Source organism: Nothoprocta perdicaria, unplaced genomic scaffold (assembly GCF_003342845.1).
Source record: "Nothoprocta perdicaria isolate Ctin4 unplaced genomic scaffold, notPer1 scaffold_46, whole genome shotgun sequence".
NCBI lineage: Eukaryota > Metazoa > Chordata > Aves > Tinamiformes > Tinamidae > Nothoprocta > Nothoprocta perdicaria.
Window position 1 is genome coordinate 4,405,184 of NW_020455710.1, and position 7,732 is coordinate 4,412,915.

At 42.0% G+C, this 7,732-nt stretch overlaps 1 long non-coding RNA gene across 1 annotated transcript; it reads left to right on the plus strand.

The window, feature by feature from the left end:
• Positions 1-2,036: 2,036 nt before the first annotated feature.
• On the plus strand, positions 2,037-6,591 carry LOC112953700. The gene is made up of 3 exons (XR_003250602.1): positions 2,037-2,061; positions 5,166-5,289; positions 5,848-6,591. It is a non-coding gene; the product is annotated as an uncharacterized LOC112953700 (long non-coding RNA).
• The last annotated feature ends 1,141 nt before the right edge of the window (positions 6,592-7,732 follow it).

Here is a 7,732-nt window from a genome sequence, read left to right on the forward strand (position 1 = left end):
AACTTGAACAGCTTGAAAGTTCAAACGATGAATGTGCAATAGGGAGCTCTCAGTAAAGCGCAGCCTGACTGATGGTCTCTGCTGCAGGGAAGCACAGGATCCAACACCGAAAAGTTTTCCCACTTAKAAAACCTCCTCCTTTTATCACTGCCAAGACAGAACAGGTGACTTGCCCTGCACTTGGCCAAGAAATACCGCATTAACCTTTCACATTTGTGTGTGTCGTGTCTGTATAAAAAGTTATGATGTCCATTTTTAGTGCTGATTGCAATGGCGTAACGATATTGCTAAGTAATTTTACGACTATTTTATTCCAAGTATCCCATTGTTTCAGCCAAAATCAGCAAGGGTATCTGAACAAGAAGTACCTACCTCCACTGCTGCTTATCTTTTGAGCATGTCTGAACAGGAGATTAATTTCTGTAATACCTCCATTTAACAGGATAACAGAAAGAAAATAGCTACTCTAAGGGGATGTGGTGTCTAAGTGTTTTGACATGTCTGTCTGTCTCTTGAGGCTCTTCTGCTATATCCACTTCTATATCTGAACACCTTTTGACCTTCTAAAAGATGAAAATCATTCTTCTGCCTTTTTTTTTTTTTTTTTTGCAATGCTAATTAAAACACCCTCTCAGTGCATGTCAGAAAATCACCTACTAAGCAAGGGCCAGTAGTTACTAGTTGGCAGCATTCCTTGAATGTGTTTCCCCAAAGAGGCAGTTTTGCTCCCACTTTTGGTGATTGACTGAATATATAAAGCTGTGTTTGGGGAAGGGTAACCACATCCGAATCTTTGCAAGAACTCCCATACAGACAGACATGGAGAGGTTGAGGACGGTGCATTGTCAGCTGTGCAATTTTATCCTCCTTGCTACTTCAATATTATTTAGCACTGAAAGTCACAATAATTAAACCGCAGGCCCATGACCATCAAATGATCAGAGAGCTTGGYCCAGAGCAAGCGCAGATGTAAGCCAAGCCAGCACTCAAACAGTGCCTATTTTGAAAGGCCAGTGTTTGAAAGGGGTATCTAGGACTTCCCAGCCTCACTCCAAGTGGCGGCCAGAGCTCTGCATTTCTGCTTCCCCTCTTTGTTTCCAAGTGCCTCTCTTGGAAGCCCCAGCACCGCACTCCACTCCCCGCGGCCATGCTTGGCTCTCCAGAGACCGCAGCTCTGTCTCACCTTTAGGACAAGCAGCTAACCCTCATTAAGTCCAACAAAGCAGGTAAACGCTTCTGAGAGCTGACCTAGCAGTTCAAAGGGGTGGCCACACAACCTTTTCTCTTGCTTTTCTTCAGGCAAAGTGCTAAAGTTCAYGCTCCTTTGCCCCCACACAGCGACTTCAAGAAGAATTTTAGGTTCTAAGGCTTCCAATTTTCCTCCCCGCTCACCTGCCATCCCTTCCCCCACGACTAATTTTGACCACATATAATCATCTTGCTCACAGCTCCAATCCCCGCACATTCGCTGGCATCATTTCAGATATTTGGCAGTTGCCTGGAGGCGATGGACATTCGGGTCCTGCCTCACCTGCAATTAAATGCTTCTCACAACCTTGTCTGGAKTTGGAAGCAGGTAGCATATGACTGCAATAAGACTACTCAAATACATAAAAACTCAAGYGTGTGCATGTGCATACATATTCAATAGGATGTTCCTAAAATRCAGGGTATTAGACAGTTCATTCATATTAGAAATGGGAAAGCAGAATGAAGTTTTCAATTATCRTTTTTTCTTCACAACAGTCCATGTTAGTAAATCCCATTCTTTAATTACAGTGATCACATCAAGAGGGCAAAACAGTATCTTAAAGTAATTCTTTTTTTCCTTTTATATCAATTTCTGTCCTCATTTTCACATGGCAATAATAGATGGACAGAAAATAATCTGAACYGTATGTGTATTTAGCCAATTAATCAAAGGAAATTCAGTACCTTTTCTTCTGAGGGAGTGCTGCATTCAAYTCTTTTCCTTTACAGCTGCCTGGAGATGAGACGGAGAACAAGAGGGAATTCTGTAGAGACCTTGGCCTGCAAGGAAGGGACAGAAAGAACGAACTTGTAAGTCTGAAATTAATTCCAGTTGAAATCAACATGATTTAAGTCTGTATCTTAGCACTTTTCTGTATCTTAGTGACAAATTTCTGTTGGTGTGTATATTTAGGACCTGAGCTATGTTTTTCCTAAACCTTTTATTGCATTACTTAATTGTGATACTATCGTTATAATTATAGTTAACCCAACAATGGAAAATTGTCCTTAAGACAATAGAAGCACTAGAGACCTGTTAAAACAAACAGTTTACATGAGCCCTGGAAGTACATTCTGGTTACCAATGCACTTGTGTCTCTTAATGTAGCCAATACAGTCAGGTCAAGAAAGATTTTCTTTCATCAATGCATCTATCTATAACATTTCTTTTGCAAGATATAGGCTGCTATATAAATTTTAGGACAAGATAGTGGGAAAGAATTAACTGTCCTTAATCAGCAAGTTTATTACAATAATACCCGAAGTCCACCAGAAATAGAAATACTTGCGCCCTAGGTATTAAAAGCAGGTTTGAAAAGAAACTTTTCTKATTAGGTGTTTGTACAAAGTCGAGCCCGAGGGGATTAGAGCCCCTGAGGACTGCGCTGCTCAGCTGCAGGGACCTTTCTGCAAGGTTTACCAGCTAGAGAGAAGGCAGTGACAAATAAAAGAGCAAGTGTGAATGGAAAGGCTCCTGGATTAAAATACACAGCCTATGCAGACTGCCACTTGTCACAGGCAGGACACAGGGACAAAGCAGCCCTGGTGCTGGCAGCCAGCGGTGCTCATGGGCCATGTGAAACCAACAGTTCTCTATTCTTCAGGGATCTGAAATGCTGATTGACAACAGTAATTATGGGAGCCCCAGGGTCTCGTTGTATGAAAGGTCCCAACAGCAGCTCTGCCACTTCAATCACTTCCCTCTGAGTGACTTTCTGTAGCAGATGACAGACTTGACCACTCGCTTCATTGACCTGGAGTTTGGGTGGCAGGATGGGCAGGCAAAGCCAACCTGACCCAAGACGACAACTCATTTAGGATCTCGTGTCCGCTTAGCTGCACCTTTACAGAGAAAAGTACTGCACTTGTCTGCTATTGCTATACAAGGMGTTTTACAATGTACAGTTTTTTTCCCCTAATATGAAACCGTCCTTTCTACTTGTGCAAACTGAGAAAAATTGTTTATAAGTGTTTAAGTTACCTTAAACAGGTTAGTGTAAGTGTAAAATAGTCCTAAGGCACCAAGGTGGTGGGTTCTATACAGATACACGTTTAGAGAATGCTTATAATCAAAATAAGTATTTTGAAAAATTTAAAATAAACAAGTAGACAAAAAAAATAGGAGAGCGAAGGCATGGAAAAGCAGTGCTTAGATCCTAGATCTCCCTGTTCTTTGTGATGCTATGAACTTTCCATTTGACTTTTTAACTTCTGCAGCAAATATTCAGATAATGCTGAAAAACAAACACTTAGATTGATGCCTGGAAATTTTCCTTTTTAATGGAGTTTATTAGATAGTAATTTCCAAAAGGAAATATCAGAGGGAACAACCCGCCATTGTGCATGGGAAATAAAGCAGCTGAGCTGCTGGGCCTCTTACAGCTCGGAGTCGTGTTCTTGTTTGTGTTGTTTTTAACTAYGCTATTGCGAGGCTTCGCTGTGAGGCTTCCTCCGAATCAGACTCTATGCACTGATTGTGCTGCAGTTCACACCGAAAAGTTATGTGGCAAGGAAGAGGCAGTTGCTTACCACCCACTTAGGCTATTTATAACTAATGAAAACACAAGTCTTTCCCGTTAATTAATATCTCTGGGAGAGTATATTTAACAGCTCCATAATCTGCTGATGAGGGAAAGGAACTGATTTGTTGACATGTCACTTAACCCAGATACAAGGGCGATGATACTTTTTATTTTCAGGTAACACAGGTCAGAGAAAGAAAGGAGAGGTATGTATAACCTGCACTGAGCTCCTGTTATGGGTGTGCTAAAGAGTGTGTGTGAATGGACACGGCCTTCTTGCGATATTAGATCTTATCTTTCTGGGCATGATCAAAAAAAAAGGCAGGGAGGAAACAAATAGAGAAATATTAGGAAAAAAACCACAAATCCAGAAATAATTACATTAAATGAAAAGATATTAGTGCAATGGTCTCCAAATTTCTGGATACAGCAGCAGGGAGYAGGCTGCATAGGAAGAAGCAAGGAAACAACTTTAGAAGCAACTTTTTCAATCCACATTTGGGTCCTATTCCCTTTAGATTTTAGACTTGCCTCTGTTGCCTCTAAAGAAACAGCCTCGCAGCACTAACAGCCGTCACAGCGCTGGCCCTTGAGCAGCTCCCACGGCTCCTGCAAGACCCAGGAGAGCTGGACCCACCACACTCACTTGAGGGCAAAGCAGAAACAGGATCTCCCCTCTCCTAGCAGGAGTGGGATGATAAAAATGATTTAGGTGGAAGGGGAGAAGGTGAGGAGAGAGCATGGAAGGTATTTGTAATGCAGCCTGAGAAGTAGAGCCCTCTGGAAGCTCTGAGCGATCCAAACCCAGAATAAAAATAGGAGATCCCCAGATTGCGTTTCACAGGGGAAGCAGAGGAAGAGCAGGAGGGACGGTGCAGACGGAGGCAGGGGAAAGGGATCTGCAGCAACACAGCTCTCCCATTTCTGCCAAGCTGGGCTGCTAAGTGCCAGAGCTGGTTCCATTACTGTCCTGAGTGGGAAYACTTAGCTTAGCGTGAGCGCTTTGGAAAGTCCCACCTGCATTTCTATTATTTCTTTCTTCTAAGTCCAATTGCTCAAGGACGTATCCATGACACGTCTGTCATACATAGCCAGTGGACTGCAGGCTAAGCTTGCACATTTGCAGAAGTAAGGGTAGGTAAAAGTAGATTTGAAGGCAGCTATTAAGTTATACTTAAATTTAAAACAAATTATTAGCGGCATGCAAGCATGGTCCTTGTACCTGCTAGGCTGAGCCATCAGGAATGGTTTTACAGCAGGCAGTGTCCTGTGAGGGAGATCATGTAAAGTATTTGTCAAAAATTGTCCTTAAATTAACCTGTCCATCCACAAAACTGAGAATGTGGATRAAGAATATTTGGATTATGTCTCCACACAGTATTTCATTTGCAGGCAAGGAACAGCCTTCTGGCAGGTGCAAGAGCAGAGACCTYCTCATGTGCTCCTGGTTGTCTCTTCTAACTGAAATTGCTGTGACTTTCTGCAGAGATGCAAGTGCAAGAGGACTGGAAACCAGGTGAGAAAAAGAAAGAAAGAGAGAAAGGCCTGTGGGAAGGTAGGGAATCCTCCCGAGAGCTGCGCCCTGCCTGTGCTCGTACGTCTGTGCTCCACACTCGGAGTATCTTGCAAGTACTGCAGCAAGTCAAGACAACATATAGCTAGTGTATAGCTGGAGTTTCCAAATACCAGATGTCACATTACATCACTTCATAGGGAGTAATGTTCTCTCATGTTATGCAATATTATGAGCAGTAGTCTGGTATCTCAAAGGTTGCCAAGTAAAAAGCTCTGGATTTTTGGAGGGTTGTATTTTTGTTTTGTTTTTAAAGCTTTTTTTTTTTTTCCCCAACCAGATTTGGTTCCCTTTTTATTTACCTACAATTTTGTGATCTGCTTGCCCTGAAAAGTGGCTGGAAGTGTTTCCAAAACTGTGGGCAAGAAAAGCCAAGCAAAAATTTTATTGGGTACTCAGCAGGGCAGGCGGTAACTAGCAGYCTTGCTAAGTGGCTGGCAGGAAGAGCAAGGTAAATATTTTTTCTCTGTGAATTACACTCCCTTTTTTTTTTGCTCCCAGATGAGTTTATTCTGCAATGGGTTTTCACATATGAGACAGAAGAGATTTTGTATCGCTGAATGATTACAAACCTCAAACTCAAGACAACTACTAGCAAATCCCAGTCACTGAGGGATGGGAGGATCAGCTGTGGAGTTGGTCTGGATGGGAGCTAAGCTGATACCAGGCAGCTAATGAGGATCTTCCCATTGGTATCAATGGAAACCTGAAATCACCAATTTTTCCTCAAATCTCTGAAACACTTTGGACTACTTTGTTTGAAAGGGGACGTCAAATCACAGCGAGTTCTTGACTACTGGACACCGTCCCTTAGATTCACAGTTTTACTCCAGTTCTAGCAAAATATCTGAGCTTTCCAGCAAGCAAAATATAGTATGAAAATGCGTGCAGGCTCTCAGCTCCAGGAAAGGACTCAGGGAGCAGCAGGATCCATACACCCTCGGATTCCTCTSAAAGGCAGAACATCACAGCGTTTGCCAGCGCCAGAGTTTTCCAAGATGCAGGCTACGAGGAATGAATAATTCAAATTGCTTCATCTATCCACTGAAGRCACTACTTGGAATAAAAAGATGCCTGCATGGTAGCGGTGAGGCAGGAACCTTGGTTTCCTTTTGCTTTTAAGGTCAAAGATTGGATCGTGTGCTAACTGTTGTTACAGGCTGTGCCTTTACACTTGCCCAGAATTATGACCTTTCAATTGTAGTCTAAATACTGGGTTTAGTCATAGGATCATCTCAGTGCCCCGTTCATAATTTATAAAGTCACGTGTCAGTGAGTAGTAAAAGGGATTTACAGCAGACTGTAGGTCAAAAGGGTTAGGGCACACTGGAAATATTGAAAACAGAAGTAAATTTAGCATAAATGAATGTACTGGATATTGAGTGGATGCCAAAGCATGTATGGGATTTAAGCCATTGTTTTCTATGGTTTTGAGCCAAAGTACAATGTATAATGGTCCCAGATCGGTGGATTTATGAGCAAAYGATAAAAAAAAAATAGTAATCAAAGCTATTAAAAAGGGGGAAATGTGAATGTCACAGCTCTGATAAACATTAACATGAATCCAAGCCTAGATCTCAAACGGAAAGCTTTAAATAGGTAAGTTTATTCTCTTCAGAGAATTTCCATAGAGCCAGTGAAAAGTTTTGTCTTCTGCTCCAAAAAAATGGGAACCTCTCTCTCAYACTGGGCTGCACTTCACATTCTAATTTCACCCTGCAAAATCAAATCATAAAATCACCCTGCAATTTATTTCATTCTTTGCAAAGTACAGTTGTTGAAAACACACAGGATCCAGCCTTGCGATGTTTTAGTAATAAGGAGATAGTTTAATTATGTGATTCCAATAGGAAACAACATGCCAAGTATTTGGCTTGTTCTTTTCGCCACCTGAATCCCTTCCCTCTCCTTATTTTTAACAAAGTAATTTAAAAAAAAATACAGCCAAAACAAGAGCTAAACTAATGGGCATTTTTTGTAGTTTTWAAATTTGTGTCAGCAGTAAAAGAAAAGCCTCCCAGGCACAGGGACTTCAGAGCACAGAGTATCTGCAAGCGCACGGGATAAACCTCGGTGTCTTACAACAATTTTCTCTCTGCCTCTCTTCTGTGTCAGTTCTGCCGCTAACGAACTCAGACTTCCAGATTTTTATAGTGAAAGGTTCCTATTTCCTTCCTTTATAGCTGGTTCTGGATTGGGATTAAACTAAGGGTCTCTTAACAGTTCTCCACTCCCCTTCCCTCCCGCCCCCATTCTTCATTTTAAGACAGACTGGAGCTGCTGGGAGAGTTTTCTCACGTGTGCTATTTCAGTCCGATGTGTCTATCCTTCTTATTCTTCCCTTGTTTTTAATATCCACCTTCCTGTCCTTCGTAACACTGCCCTT